This window comes from Leuciscus leuciscus, assembly GCF_965113295.1.
Source record: "Leuciscus leuciscus genome assembly, chromosome: 21".
NCBI lineage: Eukaryota > Metazoa > Chordata > Actinopteri > Cypriniformes > Leuciscidae > Leuciscus > Leuciscus leuciscus.
In genome coordinates, this window is record NC_138745.1 from 25,489,546 (window position 1) to 25,514,967 (window position 25,422).

Here is a 25,422-nt window from a genome sequence, read left to right on the forward strand (position 1 = left end):
ACAAATATTTTGAGTTCACTGACAGCGTCGCACATCCGATTCACAGGTTTCTCTATCAATCACATTGTAGTTTGCGTAATCTCTCTAAAAGATTGGAAAATGGAGTCGTGTGTGGTTATAACGTGACTCGCAGCTGCAAATAATCCCCAAGCATGTCTACAACGTGTTATCTTGTTAATCTGACGTTACACTTCCTTCCAGTGATCCCCAGTGGGCAGGTGAGGTATCATAGCCTGGTGCCAGGGATTGGTTGGTTTTTGACCTGAAATTAATTTAAGATTAAGCGAGCCAGAGGTAGCAGAGATGAAGGGATGCTGGGAGCAGAGGCGTGAGGGGGGCAGGGATGTCTGCCGATCTGTCACAGCTCCACGCCTGGATGCTCAAGTTCATATTAGCGGTGACGAGACAAAGGGGTGACACGTCCCAGCCCGCAGGGGCCGGTGCATACACATACACATACACATACGCATACGCATACGCACGCAAGACCTCCACACAGACACAAGCGCACACACGCAATCCACTTAAATATTCCTATAGGCCCTCCAGGGTTGGAAGGGTCAATTTCAGTTCATTTCAGCTGCAGTTGTGATTCATGATTCATTGTGATGAACTGAATCTATTAAATTGACCCTAACTGGACACAAAGTCTTAAATTCATTCAAACAGAAAAGCAAGTAAAAAAAAAAAAAACAGGTGGGTGATGCAGCTGCGATGATGTGTTCTGGAATGAAGGAGCTGTGAGAACATCGCATACACACAAACGAGAGCACACACAGACACACACATATCATAATGGTTCACAAACAGCTCGGTTGATGGATAGAGGGTGGCAGAAAGCGATGCCTTAGCATGACAAGATTGAACTTTGGGACATCTCAGCACTCGACAGCTTCAACAAGAAGAGGGCAGCAGGCGGTCACCAGGGGCATTGCTGCGGTCACCGGGGAATGACACGGTATAGGAGAGGGATCTGGAGAAGGAGAGGAGAAACGGAGGGAGGGAAGATAAGAGGCATCACAATGTCACTGTACTGCCAGGCCATGTCAGTTGCAATTAGCATTGGATGTAATTTTCTGAGCAATTAGAGCACTTATGTTGAGAGATCTGGCTGGCAAACAGGAGGTCCTATAGCAGCCATTCAGGCAGTAACACATGCCAGACACACATATTTACTTGGATATCTATTTGAAGACATGACATAGGCATCTATTTTTTTAAGCGCATCATTTTTATTTATTTATTTATTTTGACAAATTAAAATGACTGCACATGAAATTTAAAACCCTTAAATACCTAAATTTACATTTTTAAAAATGAATCGTATTATTTTATTAAGTGTATATAATATTCAATAATATTCAATATTGCATTCAATAAAATAATATATAAACAGACAGACAGAAAGATTACATAGATAGATAGATCGATTTTTTTTAGGTCAGTTTAATGTCATTTAAGTTGAAATAACTTAAACATCCAAGTTGATTGTACTTAAAAATGTAAGGCAGCAACTTTTTTACAGTATATAGAATGATAGAATGAAGATGAAGGCAGATTATGTATTTGAATTGACTTTATAGTCAAGTCAAGTCATCTTTATTTATATAGCGCTTTTTACAATACAGATTGTATCAAAGCAGATTCACAGTGATAACATGAAAATACAACAAAGTTTGTGTCTAGAAGAAAATTGCGTCATTGTCCACCTTAAGTAAGACAGATCAATACTATTGTTGAATACCAAAACAACAGTATAAAATGTTATATCTTTATAAAATATCTGTATAATTTCTAATCTTCTGGTTGTTTAAATTGACCTAGAGGTCATTTAATAGCAGTAAGTGTGGGTGTGATCTCTGGAAATACTGAGTTAGTGATGGATGTGTTATTGTGGGAGTTACATGTTTTGTCACCACAGAAGGTGCTTTTGCACCACCTCCACCTAAATAGGGTCTCTAGAATGATTAGCATCCCCCTGGTACGTCTTCCCCCACTTTCCATAGTTGTTTATTGACAAATTTAATTTCAGAATGACTGACTGAACAGGCAATGTTCCATCTCTGTCGTTGCCCACATACGTCCAATTGATCAGCCTTTGCTGGAACAACATATTATAATCGGTTTTGAATTCATGAATACAACACAAGTTCATCTTTAAATATTTTAATTTCATAAAGTTTTAACTATAAACTCCTCTTTCCAAACATCCAACTGGACAAACAACAATTTAGAAATAGCGGCAGCATGTGAGAATGATGCTTCATTATTATTAACTGAAATATCTTTTTACTTTGGTCGTAATGGAATGAATTTTGTATGTAACTAAAATCTATTTTGACTTTAATTGTTATGATAAAAATGCATTTTGTAATGAATGTTGCATTTAATTAGAAAAAACACAAGCAATATAGACTGAGTCACAATAGAGCAAGAACAGGAAGGAGTGACATATAGTGAAAAAGAAAGACGATTAAATTGAGCCCAAAAAGAGACGGGTGCAGGGTTCATAAGAAATTGGGTGGTTACACTTTTCTTTCCTACCCCTGAATGCAAGCTTCTACACTAAACCCTGCCACATTTGTGCCTCCTACATGCCTGTATGAGTCAGAAACCACCAGCAAGGGAGATCTGAAGATGTCTTCTGCCATCAGCTGCAATGTCCAAAAGATCCCTCAGCCTCATTCATTCAGGCTGAGACCTTCATAGAGGCTTAACATCTACTGGACCAGAGGGTGTCGTCTCATGTCACCCCCCGTGTTACTGACACATGTCTTTTCAGGTCCTAGGCTCATATTCCCTGCTTCATCTGGCCCGTCTGCTCCTGTTGGAAGAACCCACATCACCAGCCATCCTATTGCCTGGGCCGAGAGCCTCGAAAGGATTTGTCACATTCAGAGTTAACACTTGCCTGCGCATATTAAATGATGAGATGACACAAACACATTAAAGGCCTCAGTCACAGTCACAGATAGGGATACACAGAGAAACGTAGCTGCAACAAAAGGAATGAGCGGTCAAACGAAATAGAAAAAAATATTTATATATTCGATATTTTTAATTATTATTAAACACACAAACACACACACACACATATAGGATATATATATGTGTGTGTGTGTGTGTGTGTGTGTGTGTGTGTGTGTGTGTGTGTGTGTGTGTGTGTGTGTGTGTGTGTGTGTGTGTGTGTGTGTGTGTGTATTTTTAATAATAATGGGGGTTAGTAAGATTTCTTTTTCTTTTTGAAAGAAATACTTTATTAAGAAAGGGTGCATTTTTATTGTATTTTTAAATGCAGCCTTAGTTAGCATAATAAACTTTTTTCAGAACATTGAAATCCAAATGTTTGAACAGTAGTTTATATATATATATATAATTATTAATGGTAAAAAAATAAAAAATAAAAATTATGTAATGTTAATACATATACATGCATAAATAGAAGAATTTTACAGCCAATATTTTCAGCAAATAAAGTCTGTTTAGTCTGTTCCTCAAACAAAACGATTATGAGACTTCAGAAGACTTAGAATATTATGCACTCAAATATGCTTATTTTACAATGCTTTTGCTGCTTTTTTTTTTTTTTTTGTCCTTTTTTGAGCTTGACAGCTTCTAGTCCCCATCTACTTTCCTTGCACGAATAAAGGATAGCTCAGACATTTCGATAAACCTATACTGAAGGTTCCACAGAAGAAAAAAAGTAATTCGGCAAATAATGAGTGAATTTTCATTTGGGGTGAAACTTTATTAGATATCTGGTTTTAATTGGACTATTTAATGAGATGAATAGAAGGAAGGAGCTAAAAAGTTTGTTTCCTCTGCCTAGCCACACTGATATCAATAGACGTGTTATTTTATTCCACAACAGCAACCTTTGGTCTGTTTCTTCAGTTTGTCTATTTCTCTCTCCAATCTTTGACTCACTTCCTCTCTAACCCAATTCTTTGTTCTCATTTTAAACGTCCTCCCACCGTTCTCTCCCCCTCTCTCGTTCTCTCTTGTCCTCCCTCTCCGTCCTCCTGTCTGGACTGATAGTGGTTGTGATGGCTGGGGTGTGAGGCGCTGCCTGGGTCCAGTTCCATTCTGGTCTCACCCACACCATGTGTACCATAGGTGCGTGAAGTATAAATACCGCGCGCCCCGTGGCCATGCTCATCCCAGCAGGACCCTCTCTGGCCCTCTGCCCCCCTCCCCGCTCCCCCTCAGTTCTTCTGTCCCTAATTAGGATCTTGGGCTCGTTAGGGCCAGAGACCCTCGGGCCTGCTGACACAAAGTTGATTCTATCTGACGTAACAAGTCAATGCTAAGGGGATGGATGCTAATTTTAATTAATAGAATGTAAGGGTCAGTTTGTGCTAAAATGCTAGTGGAAAGCATAGTGAACAAATTACCAAGAGGTAAACCACAACAACAATCACCATCAAAATTAAATGCCCAGAACAGAGAGCAAAATGCATCAGTCCTGAAATTTGTGACCTCTTGCCAACGTGAGTCTTGGTAGAACCTGTTGATGATTCCCATAATTATTTCTTACAATGAGCTTGCTGTACATAAAATGTATGGTTTAAAGCAGGGTTTTCCAAATGGGGATTCATGAGGGAACTGCAAGGGGGTTTGAGAGTGGATGAAAAGCTAATAATTAATTAAATAAGCTGAAAATCGTCAACATTTATTGCATTTTATCTGCGCGCTTTGAGACGCAAGTCATGATGCCGGGAAAAAAAGAGCAACAGTGGCTTCCATGATTGTAACTTCCATTTTTATTACAGATATTTTGCCCCAATTTCCCAGGAAGTGATGATTTTGTTCTCTTGAACAGATGGGATGGAAACACTGCTTTATTCGCAAATGTTTTATGCAATATTCCAACTTTGGATGGAAACATAGCTATTGTTCTCCTCTGCTCACATGATATTTATGACAAGAATGTGCATGTAAACTATACTGTTTCCATGTACATTTTTGAAAAAATTGCACGGATTCTTACTGAAATGACTCGATTTCAGCCATAAGAATTTGCTGAACATGCCAATGAAAACTACTACAAAATGTCAAGATTTTGAAGTGAATAATGACATTATGGAGAGTAAATGATGACAGCATTTTCATATGAACTATCACTTTAAATACAGCTCATTCTGATCATTTAAAGGAACAGTTCACCCAACAGTTACATTTGTTATTATTTACTCTAATGTCATTCCAAACCTGCTGTTATTTCTGTGATAAACTTTAAGAACATACACGTTTTTTGGTGAACTATTCTTTTGAGCACATTGGTTTAGCTCATTTCCCCCTTCATCTCCCCCGGCCCATGAAACCTGTGTGATGAATGTGAGAAGACTGTTAGTATGTGTCCCTATCAGAGCCAGTGTAATGGAGCACGGAGAGCCAGATGACTGTCTCTGTGTGTGGAGGAACTCAGCTGTGGCTTCCTAGTGCTCTGCCATAACTTCAAACTGAGTGATGCCAAATAGTGCCCTTAAACTAATAGTGGTATTGTTTTGTCTTCTGCCAAATCTGTTTTCTCAGAATGAGTCGAGATGCTATAAGCTACAGCAGAGCTGCAATTGATACTGCACACCCACTGCAAAGTAATTTAGGCTTTAGAACAAATAGTGGTATTAATTAACATGTCATGAAGGGTGAAGGTCAACCCCTCTTCAACCAATCTGACCTTTAACATCACCACATCCTGCACACCTCACCCTGTGTCCTTTTTAAAGTGTCCCTGTTTTGCTATTTTAAAGGTTGCAAATGTTGTTTTGGAGGTCTCCTACAATAGATTTACATGCATCCAAGGTCAAAAAACACTTTCGTTTTTTTCAGAATATACAACGCTATCTCACGACCAATTTGTACGAATTCGTACGAATGATAAAAAGTTGGCTAATTCGTACTAATTCGTACGACCTCACTCGTACGAATTTGTACGATTTGTCTAAACCCACGTGATGGGTAGGTTTAGGGGCGGGGTCAGGGGTAGGTCATTCGTATGAATTCATACGAATTGGCCAATTCGTAAAATATGTACGATTTTGCAAATTCGTACGAGTCAGGTCGTATGAATTCGTACGAATAAGCCACTTTGTAGAATTTTTACGTTTTCCCGTGAGATCGGGTTGGAATATACATTGCACATCACCTCATTTGCCAAAGTGTCTGAAAATGGTTTGTTTGTAGGTTCAGTCTCTCTAAACCGCTCCTTTCTGTGAGCCTACTCTGCTCTGATTGGTCAGACGGCCCGATCTGTTGTGATTGGTCGACCGCTTTGAATACAAAACGTCTATTAGCATATCTGAATTTCATCTCTGGAAGCTTCCTCAGTGCTTGATGCACAGTGATGAGAACAGTAAAAATGGCGGGTTTCACTGTATCAATTCCAGCATGAGTCCTCATTCCTTTCGAATTGCATGCTAAATGGATTTGCTTTCACAACGCTAGAAACAGCCTCTTCTTGACATGTCAACAACACGGACCAAACTCTTCCAGGCTTCATCTACAATTAGGCGGGTCAAAGTAGATGTTGTTAGCGGGCAGCCAATGAAGACCATAGGCTGGTATTATGCTAATTTGTTACTTTGTTACAGTAGGTATGTAACAGGAAGTGAGACTGGAATTTCTGACAACTTGTTTCGGCAGTTCAGAATTGATTCTTTCTTTTATTTGTCGTACACTTTGATCTTTGAAACTTTGCAGACTTTTTAGATTCACAAACAGCTATATTACACGCGGCATGAAAGGTAATATTCGAAAAAGCATAATATGGCACTTTAAGGAAACCCAAATGCTTAACATTATGCTTATGCCCTCATCTTAATCACTGTTTCTTCAACACGTCCCTCTTTGCTCTGCACCTTCTCTCTAACATACCCTCCCCCTCTTTTTTCTGACCTAGATTTAGCAGTTGATCCGGACTGGAAGGTTAACCCCTAGAGGGAGCACCTTGTCAGTCCTCCACCCCATCAGTTCACACACAAAGGGCACCCTTTGTCACTTCACATTTCCAGGCTTTCCCTGCCTTACTGTCGGTTCCATTGTTATGGTCACTCTTCCATCAGGCCTTAAGTCTCACCTTTGGCAAAGCACAGGTAAGGAAATCACCTCAAAAACATCAGTCAAACAAGATTTCAAAATCTTGAAATGTAAGAAATGCGCGCTAATTCAAATCTTAATGTACATTCCTGCACTGTAAACGCTAATAAGTTGGCAGAACTCAAAGAATTTGAGGCAATCAGTTCTCAAAGTTGAAATTTAGATTTTGTACCACACAAACATGTTAATTGCAAATTGATTGAAATGTTGACTAAACCAGGTCATACAATTTGACTGCATGAACATCATGTTAACTCAAAACTTTTACAATAAGCTGCTAGCTAGCAATAGCACACTTGAATGTGCCAATATAACTAACAAAGAGACTTTCTCTATACATTTGCATGTACTTAAGTAGAAATAATTTCTGTTCGGGTTAATAGTGTGCTCTTTACTGTGTACGATTTATTAGCGCACGTTTGTTTTTGTGATCTTTGTTCAACATGAAATAACTTGTTCTTTTTCTGAAATGATCTAAAAAGGCCCATTTATATTCAAATACATTTCTGTGTATTAAATTTTGCCCTGTTCGTTTTGTACTGCGGTTCTGCGATCTCAGTTTTGAGTCAGAACTTAATAATATAGTGTGAAATATCTATTCCAGTATACTGTAAAATAAAATTTTGTCTATTATTAATGTTGAAAACAAATGTGCTGCTTAATATGTTTGGGAGAACTGTGCTAATTTTTTTCAGGATTCTTTGATGAATAGAGCGTTTAAAATAACAGCATTTGATTGAAACAGAAATCTTTTGTAACATTATAAATGTCTTTACTGTCACTTTTCATCAATTCAATGCATCCTTGTTTAAATGTATCATTACTTTTAAGAAAGGGGGGTTTACAATAATGTTCCATGTGTTAACATTAGTTAACATGAACTAACAATGAAAAACACTTCAAAAGCATGGATGATGTTACTTTCAACATTTACTAATACATTATTTTAAAAGTTTATTTTATTATTATTTAATGGACCTGAGATAATAAACTATAACAACGAACAGTTGTATTTGTATTAACTAATGTTAAACAAAGATAAAAAAATAAATACCCTAAAAAGAGTCTTCCCCATTGTTAGCTGATGTTAGATAATGCATTAACTACGTTAATTATTGGGACCTTGTTATAAAGGGTTTCCATACCCTTTCTATAAATGACAAACAGGTGTTTAAGAAAGTATAGGGGGTTTTATTGCTATTTGGTAGAAGACAAAAATCGAAAGGGGCCTTTACGGTTTAGACTATAAGGACTTTTCTACTCAGAGAGCCCTCTCTCAGCTCTCCGCCTCAACTGAACTTCACTGTAAAAAATTATATGATCAATAAGTTATGACAACATATGTTTTTGCATTGCTTTAACTCACCAAAATAAGTTATACGTTTTCTTATAAGTTATACGAGATTACATTCATTTTTAAAGTCAGTTTAATGTAATTTAAGTTTAACTTACTTAAAAATCCAAGTTGATTATACTCAAAAACTTAAGGCATCAACTTTTTTTTACAGTGCAGTGTATAGTTCATAACTAGCTAGTTTTAAAACAGCTTAAAAAGGAGCCTGCTTGCCATCTATGTAACACACAGCGTGAGTGAGTGGTGCCAGGAGGAGAGCTTAGGTTGGTTATGGCCCTCCCAGGGGTCAGCACCCATCATGCACCGGACCCTAATGCTGCTGATGAGAGAAAGACCGCCCTGCAGGCCTGTAGTCCCTCGAGGAGTGGGCATTCAGCATCAACATAACCTGAGCCGACAGAACAAACACACACACAAAAGCAAGAACATGTACACTCACATACACACAAGACAGGAACCTGACACATACAGACACACAAGCACAAAGACACACACATATCAAAACACGTACTGCAAGACAAGTCCAATATTACATGACACATAAACACACAGGTTTCTCACTAAAGAAACTCCTCATGCACAGGAGCACAATGAGATTCAAGTTGCACACACAGGAAAGTAAACTTTGAAATAGCATTTTATGATCACACACATGTTTGATACAAGACTTTCCATAGACATAATGATTTATATACTGTCCCTTAACCATATCCCTACCCCTAAATACAACCCTCCCAGAAAACATTCTGCATTTTTACAGTTTCAAAAAACATAATTTAGTGATTTATAAGCTGTTTTCCTCTTGGGGACCAAAAAAATTGACAAGGTCAAAATGACTGGTATTACTATATCTTTGTGGGGACATTTTGGTCCCCATAATGTAGGGTTTACCAGGACCACACACACAGCCACCAAGGCACAAGCTGAAAGATCATGCTCATCATAAAGCAAGACATCAAAACTGACTTCTGCTCTTGTCAGCAGTGTCTGTGAACATGCCCATGGAGCTCGCAGTCTGCTCTCATGCAAACTAACAGCTCTCAAATCAGCAGTCTTTCCTCACCTTCCCTCAGCACAGCTGCCGTGTGTTAAGCAGAAGGATGCAAACTCCCGCCAGCACCTTCTTCAGGTGTGCTGTACATCAGAGGTGCTGCAAAACACACCTCTGTCAGAATTCCCATGAGGGGCTGTAAATATGTCATATCAAAACAGCAACAGAAGACCTAATTAGACTGATAAGCTCATCAAGTGTGATAAGGCATTGTACATATAACTGATAATGACTTTAATAATACTTTTGTTTTTGTTTGTTTTACATCTTGATAACCTCCAGTGGATATTTTTAACTGTTAATGGACTGCTCTCTCCAGATACTTAAGAATGGATTATGGGTGGTTAAATAATGCCCAAATAACTTCTATATTTGTATAATATACTGGAATATTTTTCATTAAACTTCAGATATATTGTATTTTATAATTAGAATGACATATGACATAATTCAATTGTTTTATGTTAACATCATTTAAAATACTACACTAAAAAGAGCTAAAGAGCTCGTATGCCGCATTTAGTTTGTATCGATTCTCAGATTGGTTGAATTTTCTGTACAGCATCATGGGTAATGTAGTTTTTCACCACTAATTCCGCTGTTAAACACGATTATTTTAAAACTAAGTTGAAATAATATTGGGTTCAACGGAAGCAAATATTATCAATTAACAACCTCGTAGTTTACAGTTAGGCTGTCTTTAAAGGTTTATAAGTTATCGTTAAAAATCAATTTCCATATATGGAGTTAATTTTTCCTTTACTACTTTTAGAGTTTTTACTTCTAGAACCCGACTGTTGCACTCTGAACTGTTTTAATTCAAATCAAAGTTTGCAATGTGATTCGTCTCTGGTTGTATCGGTCAAAACTCTCATCTGAAGAATTATTTGAAAAATGTCTGGAGAAAATTAATGGCAAAGTAATAACAGATAGTTGAGGATTGCCTACAGGTTTTCCTGCCTATTTTCATTATGTGAATATGCATGTATTAGTAGTTGCTATAATGATAATTACTAATTACTATAATAATAATAATTATATAATGTGTGTGCTTGGTGAATTTTTAAGAGTCAGCAGCACTGTGTTGCAGGCTGAAATTGAGTTGACAGTTTTTCTTGTGATTACTGGCCAAACATGCAATCAAAGGTCATTCGGTCTGATGGTACATCACAGACAGTATTTCATTCATCAGCAATACACGCTTGTTTCATAATTACATAGTTTTTTATTCTCATGAAGGGCAGTTGAGATCTTGGGAGAGACTGCTCTATTGCGTAATTCAAAAGTAAAATCAAACCAGTTGACCTAATGAGTCAAGCTTCAGCACTGAATATTGACCCAGCATGCCTGCACTTATCACTACCCTGTAGGATCCCTTAACAGGGTCTTGACCCTCTTAATTTACACCCGCTGCCAAACAGTCTGCCAGTAGCAAGCATTTTAACCTCTTGAACCCTGCATTGCAAGAAATACATGCCCAGAGTTTTCTTAGTCACAATCATATACGACATACAAAATTACTTAAATAAATAAATAAAATACTGAATCTGCCAAATATGCCAGAATGACAAATACACCCCAGCTGAAATAACTTCACTGATTATAATAAATAATAAGATTTTTTTTTTACGATTTTAATTGAATGAATTTTGTGAGAACACTTTAAAAATAGGACACATAAAACCCTCAAAAAATGTGTATACGTGGTGGTTATTGATCATAACATGCAGTGAGACATCCATGGAAAATTGGCTTGGCATATAACGAACCTAATTAGGCTTATGGGACAAGAAAGGCAAGTGTGTGTATGTGTGTGTGTGTGTGAGGTTGTGTTGTAAAGTCGAGTAGCTGAAGGGGTTCGCAGGCCGGGGAGCTGAAAGGAAACACCGTTGTGTTGATCTTTAGGAATGCAGCATGCCAGAGCCCTGGCTTGGCTGGCACCAAACCCAAATACCTTGCCCACCCCTCTTCCTGTGCCTGTTCCCCTTCTTCCTCGTCTCTCCAGAGAGCCACTGCTACACTCCTTCTCCCAAACTCTGCACCCCACCCCCTGAAATGGGAGAGCCCTCGTCTCCACTTCCTCTGAAGATCAGCAAGCATCCTCCCCCCCCCCCCCCCCCCCCCGCAGCATTCCTGCCCTGGCGTTGCTGTTGCTGGCCGGCTGTCACAACTGGCCGGCCAGAATAGCTCTGTGACGTCTGCTGAGTTACTAGAAAATTGAACTCTCCCAAGAACCCCGGGAACAAGGATACGTAAACGGACAAAATGTATCCGTCCACTTGCGGCCATGCAGTCTCTGACACAGACACAGCTGCCCAGGTGCACCAGGGTCAAAATACACGCGGAGAGATGCACATGCACAGGGTTATATGATGATTCAGTGCCGTTTCTGGACGATTTTATTTGGGGGAGCCAATTGCGCTTTTAGTGGGGCACCTTCAATGTCACCTTATGTATGACTACAAAATGCATGCAATGTCATTTTTTAATAGGAGGATAATAGAAATACCAAAATATAAAACAAAAATATAAAGTTTGTGTTTACCACAAACTGTAAGCATGTATGAATGTCATTAGAATGACAAATACTATAGTAACACACTTTAAGTGAAAGGGGTCTGGTTTTATCAGCCACATTTTGCTGTGCAAAACAAAATTAATGACAGTGTAAGTTTAGTAATAATAATAATAATAATACATGAACATACAAACATAGATTTTTGTCTATGTTTGATGTATTGTTGATTGATTGATTAATTGATTGCAAAATTTGTGTCTTGTACGTTTCGCTAAAAGCTTAATGCTCTGTTTTAAAATAACGTACTCCTACACTAAACCCTAAACCCACCCAATAGTGTTGTAAATGTGACATAAAAACATCTTTTCATGACTCGTCTTTCACGGGATTCAAATCTGAGCTCTCCACATCACAAGCACAATTCTGTACCAGCTGAGCTATCGAGCAACCTTGACATGACAATAAAACCGAACATATGGAGCTGGTTAAGTGATGCAAACTCCAAAATATATTCGTTTACAAATCATGCACTGTGGTAAAAAGTGTTTTGAGGTCATAACATAATTGTGCAAAATCAACTCTTTATTAATCCATAATCTGCCCCTGTAATCATAATTGTGTGTCAAAACGATTAAAAGTGCTTGCTGTTTTACTGCCTCTAGTGTTCATTTCTGTTGGAAACTGCGTATTGGTATGTATTTCGCGTTTTGCAAAAATGTTGCCACAGGTATGTTTTTCCAATGAGCCTGTGTTGTTTTAGCTATACAAACCTTGTTATGCTTCTTGATATTAGTATTGGTATTTACTGCTATTTCTTTACATATTGTTTTAATGTCTTGTCGAAATCATAAGCACACTGGTTTTAACGCAAATTTGGCCATTTACTGCACTTTGTTATTCCTCTAGTTATTTACCTATAGCGACTATGCCGGCTAATGAATCGGAAGTCTTGCACATTCACAGAAAATAGATTACATAACCTAACCCTAAAAACTTTCCTCATTTTTACAATAAAAAAAGTTTATTTTCATTGTTTTTAATGTTTTTTTTTCAAATGAGGACATCCCCAAAATTAAGTTTGTCAGATTTAGCTCACTTCAGGGTACAAATATGTCCCCAAAATTTGGTTAAGTGTACACAGACTATACACAAACATACCAAACCACCCATATCTTTTCATGTACATCTTAGAACATTGTTCCCTACAATCTTTATAAGTTGCATGACCTAGAATATGGGACTAGAGTTTTATGCAATGTAATGTCGCTCTCTCTACAAAACTGATAAACTCTTAACTTTCACAGGTTCTTTGATAGTACATTCTGACACAAGGAATCTGAAAAAAGACTCTCTGACCTCAAAGCGCTTCAAATAAACATCCTCACAACAAAAGCGAAACGCTCTCTCAGAGCATCTGAAAGAGTGTGACACCGCAACTCAGCTCGGTGTCAGAAGGAATGATGCATGTTGACTGTAGCTCTGCATTTGTCAGATGAGGTGTCTGTCATAAAATTGGCAAAGCCAGCAGATTGACACTCATTAGCAGGCCGCTGAGAGCCATTGCCCGGGGAAGCAGTGCAGAGAGACCATATCCCACTAAAAATAAATGATTCAAATGATTGGTACTGATAAAACTAGATGAATTAGAAATAGAAGAGAGCTCAGGCAAGACCTCTGGTTGGCAAGCTGTTGTCACATGGAAGGCCGCTTAAAGCCTCCATGACACCCACCACCCCCAACCTCTTAGCGCTGGTGTCGGCCACCCTCAAGCTGAGCCCACTCTTCCTGCTGCCACTCACAGGCACACAAATACTGTAAATTATGCACGCCTACACACACACACACACATACACATCAATGTCTGCTTCATGCCACAGTTTAAAAGCAGGAATGACCAAGGCCAAATCCTAGAGGGTGAATTGAGTAACACACCCCCTTCACAGGATTTTGCCTCCGCACTTCGAGCATACGCCATCATGAAGGTCCTGCCCTGGTCTTTATGCCTAAGTCCTTTGCACTTTACATGGCTTCACAGACAGAAAGGGCACCTGTCCATCACTCGTTTTGCTCGCCATCCCTAAATTAAGTCATTCATCATTATGCATGTCTCGGACTGTCAATCATTCAATCAATTAGAAAATTATTACAGTAATTTAAGAATCAGGCCCTCCAGCACAGAAAGTAAAAAGAGATTAAAGAAACGTCGAAACTTTTTGTGAATGGTATTATTTTTAATATGGTATTCTTTGAGAAGTTACTTCAGTTCTATAGTTTTTTTTTTAAACTATTATAATAATAAAATAGTTTTACTTTTACTTGTGTAGAGCATTCAAAAGCAATAACTGGGTTTCATTTTAGTTAGGGTAATGCCTTAGATTAGAAAGAAACTGGCCAGCAGTAAAAGAGATAATAATTCATTTAAAGGGATAGTCCAACCAAAAATGAAAATTCTGTCTTAATTTACTCAGTCGTTCCAAACCTGACTTACTTTCTTCTGTGGAACACAAATGAAGATCATTTGAGTAATTTTGGTAAGAAAACACTTTCAGTTTCCATTGACTTCCATTGCATTTTTAGTTGGAAGTCAATGTGAATATAAGCTCACATAGAAATAGGTATACCACATTCTTCAAAATATCTTTAGTAAATGTTTCATTTTTGGGTGGACTATTAAAATGAAAATGAAAATGAAAATGTTATATATATATTGTGTTGAACAAATCACAAAAAGTAGCACAAAAGACAAAGGCAGAAGTTAAAGAATAAAAGAAAACGCATGTATCATTGCAGGATATGCTCTCTCTCTTTTTTTCTGAACCCCTAAATGCATCACTGTGCTCTCTGAAGGTCTGTTTTCCCACAGTGATCCTTCCTGGATGTGGACTAAATATCCTGCACTCGCTCTGCCAAAGGGTGTCTGATCCTGTCCAAATGTGGTAGGATTCAAGCCTGTGCCAAGTGTGTCACCATATACAGGACTGAAGGGTCAGTATCAGAGACTTCACTGAAACCAAAGTCCAGGGTCACAACAGGAAAAAAACACCACACCCTTCGTTGCTCATAAATCTGTCAAAATGTGTAATGGTTTTGAGGGAAAACTGTTTTATTTACACTGTATATGACTGCATTTAATTTTTTTAGTCCAACCCAATGAAATTGAACACATTAAAACTTAAATATTGAAGTGAAATTAAGTCACAACCTGCACTGATAAATGTGTTGTGCTTTTGAGTTAAATGAGTGGCGAAAATTAAAACATTTTTCAGAATATGTTTTACATAAAATCTTGTAGCATTAATCTTTATTAGCCTTTAAATAGGCAAATAAATAAATAAATGTTATGCAAATTATGTGCCAGTTTGCAGTAAACAGTTCTGATTGGTCAAATCATTCCTGTGAATTTACTTACGACTTCCCTTTAACCAGTCATAAGCCTGTCAAAACAGAGAGAGTGAGATGTATTTCACTTCAGCTCACCATCTGTGTTGTATGCTAAGCGCTAGCAAAGTCAGTCTTCCTATATGGATATTGTATATCCATATTATGTAATAATATTATTTAGATATTTAATATAATAAAATATTATTAGAACGATTAGAATACACAATACGTACAGTGCATCTGGAAAGTATTCACAGCGCTTCACTTTTACCACATTTTGTTATGTTACAGCCTTATTCAATAATGGATTAAATTCATTATTTTCCTCAAAATTCTAAAAACAATACCCAATAAAGACAACGTGAAAGACGTTTGTCTGAAATCTTTGCAAATTAATAAAAATAAAAAAAATAACATGTACATAAGTATTCACAGCCTTTGCTCAATACTTTTTTGAAGCTCCTTTGGTACCCAATTGCCATCTTTACATGTCTTTAGCTCTATCCTAACCGACATTTGCTTGCACATTGCCCAGCAACATTCCATTTCTGCTCTATAAGCGCTGATGTCTTTTTTTTTTTTTTACACTATCTATCTCTCCTGTTTTCCTCCTGTCACTCCCTCCCCACATGTATTAAGATACAAAACTCCTGCTCGTATTGCCTTGTTACAGACTATATACAAAAGTGGATTTAATGGGCTTTTGCAGTGATTTATGTCTGTCACGGCTCACCAACGCAAATGAGACTTGACACTAGCCCACATACTTTTTCCAGGCTACGAGCCAACAGATACAGACAGAGACACACACTATTGCTCATTCATGATTTCAGTCAGAGCAGACACGGTGGGGCACGTCAGATCTCTCATGCAGGTTTTTAACATCTTTAAGAGTCAGCTTTCTCCTGGTCGGTTCCCAAGAGGCTGCTGATTCCACATTACATGCGATGACCCCTGTCTGACAGTAGTCATGACAGCGGTGATGATTTCTTAATGTTCGCCAAGTGGGCGACAGTGGGGGGCCCGTTTCTGACATTGGGGAGCGATGGAAGGGAAAGCGGACTGTACAGTCCTTCTGCCAATAAGAGGAAGCCATGCTTTGGGGGACGATCATTTGGGGCCCGCGGAGCAAGCTAAAGGAATGTGGGAGAGCTCAGCTGTCTTCTTCAGTCAAACGCAGGCCCTAAACTGTAGATAAGCTTGGCATTTCGTCTGCAAGACTTCTCCTCACCTTCTCAGCCCAGACTGGTGGACACAGTTCTACATGTTCAGGGTGTGCTACTCGTTCCCCATCATTCACTGGAGCAGCATTCCTGATGAAATGCTGAAATGACATGAAATTTTTTTTTTTTTTTTTTTTGTTATTGCAATTGCCTTCCATTATAAGATGTAATGTGTTTTCTAAACAGCTATTTGGCCATCGCTTAACATTATGTCTTAAGTGTTGTCAGAGGGAGAGACAAATAGTTTCAGAGCAAGTTATTGTATTTTAATAAAAAATTATGCAGACAAGTAACAATAAATTACCCACAATAAAAACATTTAAGAAATGCATTAGTTAACACAAAATTGAAAATTCTGTCATCACTTAACCACCCTCATGTTGTTACAATATCAAATACATTAATAAAATAAAATTAAAATGTAATGTGTGCATATAACTATATATATACATTTATATATTCATATTTATATACATACATTTGGATATACATTTATATAGTCAGGCTTATAACTATATCTGGATTTGTATTTATATATTCAGATTTACATTTATAAACGACTAATAAGTATTTCCTGTTTAGTCCCTCATATTATGTATTCTAAAAAAGAGCATTATATATATATTAGCAACATTATTAGTGCTGTCAAATTGATTAATCGCGATTAATCACATCTAACATGAACATTTCTTTATATAACGTGTGTGTGTGTTTATATATATAAATTATATATATCCCCTCCTTGAACTGCCACCTTATCGTGGTGGAGGGGTTTGAGTACCCAACAATCCTAGGAGCTATGTTGTCCGGGTCTATATGCCCCCGGTAGGGTCTCCCAAGGCAAACAGGTCTTAGGTGACAGGTCTGACTAAGAGCGGTTCATAAGCCCATTATGAAGCAAATAAAAACAAGGACCCAGACGTCGCCTGGCATGGTGCAGCCGAAGCCCCACCCTGGAGCCAGGCCCGGGGTTGGGGATTGCATGTGAGCGCCTGGTGGCCCATGGGGACCGGCCGGGCTCAGCCCGAAGGAGTGACTTGGGACCGCCCTCCCATGGGCTCACCACCTAGTGGATCGGGCGGCAGCCGAAGGCGGGGGACCAGACGACCCGATCTCTGGACACGGAAACTGGCTTTAGGGACGTGGAACATCACCTTGCTGGCGGGGAAGTAGCCTGAGATTGTGCGGGAGGTTGAGAGGTACCGACTAGAGATAGTCGGGATCACCTCCACGCACAGCTTGGGCTCTGGAACCACACTCCTTGAGAGAGGCTGGACTCTCTACCACTCTGGAGTTGCCCATGGTGAGAGGTGGCGGGCTGGTGTGGGTTTGCTTATAGCCCCCCAGCTCAGCCGCCATGTGTTGGAGTTCGGGGATAGGTCTCTCATTGTCATGTGTGCCTACGGGCCGAACGGCAGTGCAGAGTACCGGCCCTCTTGGGGTCTCTGGGAGGGGTGCTGGACAGTGCTCCAACTGGGGACTCCGTCGTTCTACTGGGGGACTTCAACGCCCATGTGGGCAGCGACAGTGACACTTGGAGGGGCGTGATTGGGAGGAACGGACCCTCTTGATTTGAACCCGAGCAGTGTTCTGTTATTGGCCGCTCGGAGCTGTGGCCGTAAGGTCTCCGGTGCCTGTCGAGGCGGCAATGCCCGAACCCGGTGGTGGACACCGGAAGTAAGGGATGTCGTCAAGCTGAAGAAGGAGTCCTATCAGACCTGGCTGGCTTGTGGTACTCCTGAGGCAGCTGACGGGTTCCGGCAGGCCAAGCAGACGGCAGCCAGGGTGGTTGTGGAGGCAAAAAAATCGGGCCTGGGAAGAGTTTGTGAGGCCATGGAGAAGGACTACCGGTTGGCCTCGAAGAGATTCTGGCAAACCGTCCGGCACCTCAGGAGGGGGAAGCAGTGCCCTACCAACACTGTTTACAGTGGAGGTGGGCAGCTGTTGACCTCAACTGGGGATATCGTCGGACGGTGGAAGGAATACTTAGAGGATCTCCTCAATTCCACCAACTTGTCTTCCACTGAGGAAGCAAAGGCCGAGGGCCTTTATTTCTTTATTTCTCATCCCAGCTGCTTCATTTTGCAGCCGAGTGTGAAGCAGCTGGGATGAGAATCAGCACCTCCAAGTCAGAGGCCATGGTTCTCAGTCAGAAAAGGGTGGTTTTTCCCTCTTTTTAAGAAGGGGGACCGGAGGGGAGAATTCAGCCGATAGTAGAACCTCGGATTCAGGAGGAACAGTGTGGTTTTTGTCCCGGTCGTGGAACACTGGACCAGTTCTTTACCCTCTCCAGGGTGCTGAAGGGGTTCATGGGAGTTTGGCAAACCAATCCACCTGTGCTTTGTGGATTTGGTGAAGGCATTCGACTGTGTCCCTTGCGGTGTCCTGTGGAGAGTGCTCTGGGAGTATGGATTCTGGGGCTCTTTGCTAAGGGCTGTCCGGTCCCTGTACGACCAGAGCAGAAGCTTGGTTCGCATTGCCGGCAGTAAGTCAGACTTGTTCCCAGTGCATGTTGGACTCCGGCAGGGCTGCCCTTTGTCACTGGTTCTGTTCATAATTTTTATGGACAGAATTTCTAGGCGCAGCCAGGGGCCGGAGGGTGTCTGGTTTGGGGACCACACGATTTCATCTCTGCTTTATGCAGATGATGTTGTCATGTTGGCCCCACCAGACCAGTGGCCAGTTGCATAAACTGTTAAGACTAGTCTTACAAGTTAGTCATCCAGTTTTATTCTTTAAAACTGTTAATAACTTTTTAAAGTCAGTAACATAAAAATGTAGATTGGTCTAATTTGACACCGAACAGTAAGACTGATTACCCCTAACTAACTTCTAGTTGATCATACTAGTTCTTAAGACACAGTCTTAACATAATGGCTATGTTTATGCAACTGGCCCCAGGACCTTCAGCATGCACTGGGGCGGTTCGCAGCCGAGTGTGAAGCGGCTGGGATTAGAATCAGCACCTCCAAGTCAGAGGCCATGGTTCTCAGTCAGAAAAGGGTGGCTTGCCCACTTCAGGTTGGTGGAGAGTTCCTGCCTCAAGTGGAGGAGTTCAAGTATCTTGGGGTCTTGTTCACGAATGAAGGAAGGATGGAACGAGAGATTGACAGTCAGATTGGTGCAGCTTCTGCAGTAATGCGGTCGATGTACCGGTCTGTCGTGGTGAAGACGGAGCTGAGTATGTCTGTGTATATATACACATGCGTATATATATATATGTTACACACATACAGTCAAACCAAAATTTATTCAGACACCTTCAACATTTCACACATTATCACAGTTTATTCGCTATAGTTTAGAAAATGGTAATTAAATATGACAAGAACTCAGAGTTATCAAATCAGTTGACATTTCACTGGTTTTGGCCATCCTTCTAGTAGACTGTCTCACAAATTAATTAGGTTGAATAGCTGTCAGCTCTTAAATTTAAGTACACAATTAGATAATACCAATTTAGGTCAACCAATTACCAAGCAGTGCTTAATTTTGTTCAGTCTGTGGTGTAAAAAGGTCCCATTAGCAATTAATGGAAATACACTTAAGCAAAACATGGTCAAGTCAAAGTGTCTGAATAATTTTTGGTCCCAAATTTTTATAAATGTTACTGGTATAATATGTCACAGTTTACTTTATTTTGCTATCCTCACTTACATAAATGAACTATAGTGTCCTGCACCCACTAGTAAAAAAATATCAGTTATCTGGTGGTGTCTGAATCATTTTCGGTTTGACTGTATATTATATAAACAAACTTTTATGTTAGATGCGATTGATTGCGATTCGATAGCACGTATTATATATATATGTTATATATATATGAAGAGTTCAGATGCAAAAGCCTCTAAGTGCCATCTGAAATTTTCTTCTAGAATGATCATTTTTATCAAGCTCGTATATTTAAGTTCAATAATTTCACTTAAATGACAACTAATAGGTAATTTTCATTGCCATTTAAGTGAAATTACTGAACTTAAATATACAAGCTTGATAAAAATGATCATTCTAGAAGAAAATTTCAAATGGCACTTAGAGGCTTTTGCATCTGAACTCTTCATATATATATATATATATATATATATATATATATATATATATGTTCTTAGAAAAGGTGAAATTATTATCATTTAACTTAAAAAGAAAGAAAGAATGGAATGTTTTGTTGAAAAAAACTGAAAACAGAACTCAGTTCTTGAGCATAATTGATGCACACACAAAAATGATTTTTACTAAGATTTCTCCTTTTTTTGTGTGTGTGTCTCTAAGAACCCTTGCAGTAGAAAGGTCACGTCTGGAGCCCTGGATACGTCAGCATGTGGGTCTCTCCTCGGTGCTTAACAATGTACAACGTAGCGCCTCAAGCTTACACTCAGTCACTGCGTTTATGGAGGTGACACAGGGTTCAGAGGCTGCTTGGAGAACACAAACCCCACAACAACAGCAGATGCACATTCAAAAATGAATGTACATGTGGAAAATCCCTTTTGATGGATGCGACCGCCTCTATTGTAATGTTTAAAAAGTAGGTGTTAACACTCATGTTAAACAGAATGATTCGCCACACATGTTAAGATCGCAAAAATTGCTGATTGAAAGACCTTATGGACATTAACAAGTCTTCTCCCCTTTCCAAGAGACTCAGCATTGATTACCAGCTAATTATAAACGAAGGAAGTGGCAGCTTGTGTGTTTCTAGGGTTGCAGTGGAATACATTTGCACTTCTCCAGGAGATCATGTGATATCGGGTGAGAATTCCGCAGAGCACTAAGTGCTACCTTCTCTACTCTCTTCTTCTCCTTCTCTCTAGTTGTCTGTCTCTCACTCCTCTAACGCTCTCTCTCTACACCTTTTAATTCCGCCTCCTTTCTCACCGTTCCAACGACCCCCCCTACCTGCGTTCACAGCGGTGGTGCCTCCCAAAAGCCTTCTTTCACACCCAAAGTGGGGATTCAAATTAGCATATGTTGCATTAATTTGGTACCCTTGCCTGAGAGGAAGGGCTGACTTGAAGAAACATATGCTGCTATGTCTCTCTAATCAGAGCTATTCACACACTGATTATTAGAAATGTTGTACTCGTGTCCTCATCCACCTCTACATATTCACAGACAAAGAAGACCAGTCAGACAATGTATTCTCTTTGGAGTTCATGATAAAATCACAAATCTGAGTATCACCATCTGAAAGTGCAATAGAGTATCATACAACATTGCTAATGAGTTTACATGGATATCAACTCTTTTTTAAGCTAAAATGTATGTTTTTGTTTAAGGAAAGTATTTTAGATGCTGTAACATTCACTGTTTAAATCAACGTTTTGATTAGTTCGTTTATATAGTCCTGCCGTGTGACTGCAAATATTTAATGAAGCTTGTCAATTTATATTAACTCATTAAATTGCTGGCACAATACTTTTTGCTGATTATAATTTGCACGTTAAACCACAAGACTATTTTGGCACATTGTTTCATATGCTATCATACACAGAAAAAAAGCTTTAACTGATTTTATTTTATGCTTATTAAAAGGGAAAATTCTATTTTCTGTTGATGTGTCACTGCAGGACGGAAAGTATTTAAACATACATATTGCAAAATTAATTAGTAGGCCTAGGAGGATGTAAAGCTCAAGCTCGAATGTATTTTACTTGCTTCCTATTCTGAATAGAAACTTTGGTAACACTTTATTTTGATGGTCCCCCAACAGACATTCTACAGACTATAATAAATTGTGTCAAATAATTCAACTAAACCTAAGCCTACCCCTAAAAGTCTACTTATACTCAACCAGTACTCTAATGAGAGTTAGGTGACATGTAGTTGCAATATTAGTCAACAGAATGTCTAAAGGGGACCATCAAAATAAAGTGTAACCACAACTTTTATAACCATTTCCATAAAATTGCCAATTTGGAAATGTATGTTGTAAATACACAAGATTCAAAAACGATTAAATCCTAAATTATATTGATAAAAAATATATGAAATCCTCATTTGTCATTTTGATACATTTCAATATGACAACATGGTCACACTGGTAATACAAGTTACATACAATTTTACTTTAAATGTCTTAAATACCACTTTAATTGATATTTTAATGCTTATAAACAAAAATGTTTGTTCTTTGCTATCAACAAAATGATTAAAAAAAATACAAGAAACCATTATATATTTATTTATTTGAAAATGTAAGAATGCTATATATTTCTAAATAAACAAAATGTGTTCTTCATAAAAAAAAAAAAGAAGATAAAATTTATTTATTTATTTATTTGATTGAAAATGATAAATTTACTGAATAAAACAGACCTTTTTAGGGTATATAACGTATTTGTTTTTATAACTTAGTGCAAGTCAAAAATGAAGTAAATAGGAAAAGGAAGTGAGATTTGACATTTAACAAGTGCTGTTTTGATAACACCAACCGTATAACATGACTGATGGAGTGCAGGCATGGTTTGGGTCCATAAAAACACTAGGCACGCTTGAGTTTCCGTGGGGCGTCCGACTAGGCCCTGTGTCCTCTTCCCTCCGTAACACTGAGACGAGAGCTATGCGCTGCTGTGGAAAGAAAGACCACAGACAGAAACTGATCACAGGTGCATATAGGTATATTGCTTAACAGATCATCTTTACTGACGGAAAATCTCAGATGTTTAGAAAAAGCATTAACACAGGATGAGTCAGAATTACACATCACTACATTACCCCACCACATGAAAACTCTCAAGCCCCGAAACTGCAGGATGAAGAAGTGTGACAAAGAAATCTAGCAATCTTTCACGTCACTCTCTGATTGAGCATCAACTGAAAAGATATGATTTTAGGAGACTTTCATAAGCAAACATATCTTGCCAAAATCTAACATTAAGTCAGATTCTGGTCATATCATTTACATCATGGCACTTCTGCCACTCCCTGACCACAGATATGAATATGACCTCATAAAAATTGCTGCTGTCTAGTACAATTCAATACTGAGGGAACACCAACACAATAATCATTTGATTGCCTTATACTCATGTTATTGCTACAATAAAAGTAAAAATTTTGCATACAGACACTGCTCCAAAGAAGAGTTGCGCTAATATAAAATCCCTCCTCCCACACTTTGTGAACAGAAAACTGCTATTAACCTGTGGCAACTGCGCCAACTAGATCTGAGAATGCATTCAAAGCCTCTCCGTAAATGCTTAACAGACTGCAGGGCAGTGTGTTGTGTGCGTAGTGTGATTCGTTTAATTGCTGATACAGTAGACGAGGGCCGCTTCTGCGCATCATTTGTGTTCTGTACCTTCGTGGTGAATGTCGCCTGCGGGAGATCAGCTTAACTAAGGTGGTGGTCACTTCCACAGGGCAGGTGGAGAGTATATCAGCCCAGCCTGGTGAACACGTCACTGGGGACAATACGCTATCATCTGAGGTGTCAGCACCAATGAGTTCAACTGGTGACCTTGTGAATTCACCTTGCTAGGAGAGATGCGGGAGGTGGAATTAGAGAAATGACAGTGCGGGGAGGCAATTGTGTCATACCTGCACTGGGGGGGACACTGTGTGTGTGCGTGTGTGCATGTGTGTGTGTGTGTGTGTGTGTGTGTGCGTGTGTGTGTGTGTGCGTGTGCGTGTGCATGCGTGTGCGTGTGCGTGTGCGTGTGTGTGTGAAAAGTTTGTTTGTATACGTTGCTGGTTTGGGGTATTGACTTATAATGATATGATGTATATACAAGTAACTTAAATGGAAAAAAAAATTCTGAAAAAAAATATTGCCAAAAGCCAGAAAGAAAAGAAAATACTTTGCATAATCATACCTTGAAATGATGTTGTTTTTTAAGTAAAAAGTAGTACAAATAACTTAAATGCAACTGAACTACAAGCTAATAAAATAAAATAATAAAAAGAAGACTTATACACGACTGAATCCCTGTCAACACAAGACTAGTTTTCACATTACAACAAAGTGAGGAGAAGGCACTCATTTTTACATTTTTAAACTTTTACTTATAAACAAAACATAATTTCAAGGTATGAATATTGCCTAAATAGTATTTTATTTTATTTCTGAGATAGTATTTTATTTTAATTTAATTATATTATATTATATATACATAATATACTTTTCTTTCTGAAATAGTATTTTCTTTATATATATATATATATATATATATATATATATATATATATATATATATATATATATATATAATATTTGTAATATTACTTAGGCTATTGTAAAAGAACTTTAAGACATAATTTATACACAATTACTAAAATGCCATCAAGTGCCATCATACAGCATCATGTAACTTAATTTTGTACAGCAAATGTCTAATAAAAAAATCAGAGCATTTATTTACCTTTATGTAGCTTATTTCTGTAACATTTCAATAAAGATGCTCTTGTAGTGAAGACAAAAATTCTGTGTGGTTGAGTGGAAATGAATGTCAGAAATATCAGTTGAAAACGGATGGAAAACGACTCGCTCTCTGTGACTGTTTCTCTTAGCTAGATCTTCCACATATTATTCATCAACACAAAAATATCTAATGACATATAATGATTGCACTATTTGATCAAATATAGGCTATAGGAAGTTTTATTTTTATTAAAAATATTACTTAAAAATCATATTGAGTAGGCATATATATGACTGTGTAGCCTACTGTATATATTTACGCATTTATACCCCCAACTAATTAAGTTCACGTATGCACTCAATGAATTAACATTGTAACGATTGTTCAGTTAAGTGAGTATCAAACTGAAGCCCCTGATAAAAGGGGAAGGCCCGTCC

General features: G+C 38.6%; 1 long non-coding RNA gene across 2 annotated transcripts; it reads right to left on the bottom strand.

Moving 5' to 3' along the window:
* Positions 1-2,150: 2,150 nt before the first annotated feature.
* Positions 2,151-25,367, bottom strand: LOC309484854. 2 transcript variants are annotated; one of them, XR_014200989.1, is made up of 5 exons: positions 24,986-25,367; positions 23,926-24,101; positions 23,057-23,192; positions 9,516-9,639; positions 2,151-2,911 (listed from the first exon to the last, which is right to left on the bottom strand). It is a non-coding gene; the product is annotated as an uncharacterized lncRNA (long non-coding RNA). The 2 variants fall into 2 exon arrangements; XR_014200990.1 differs by lacking the exons at positions 2,151-2,911; positions 9,516-9,639 and adding an exon at positions 15,622-16,726.
* Between the last annotated feature and the right edge of the window lie 55 nt (positions 25,368-25,422).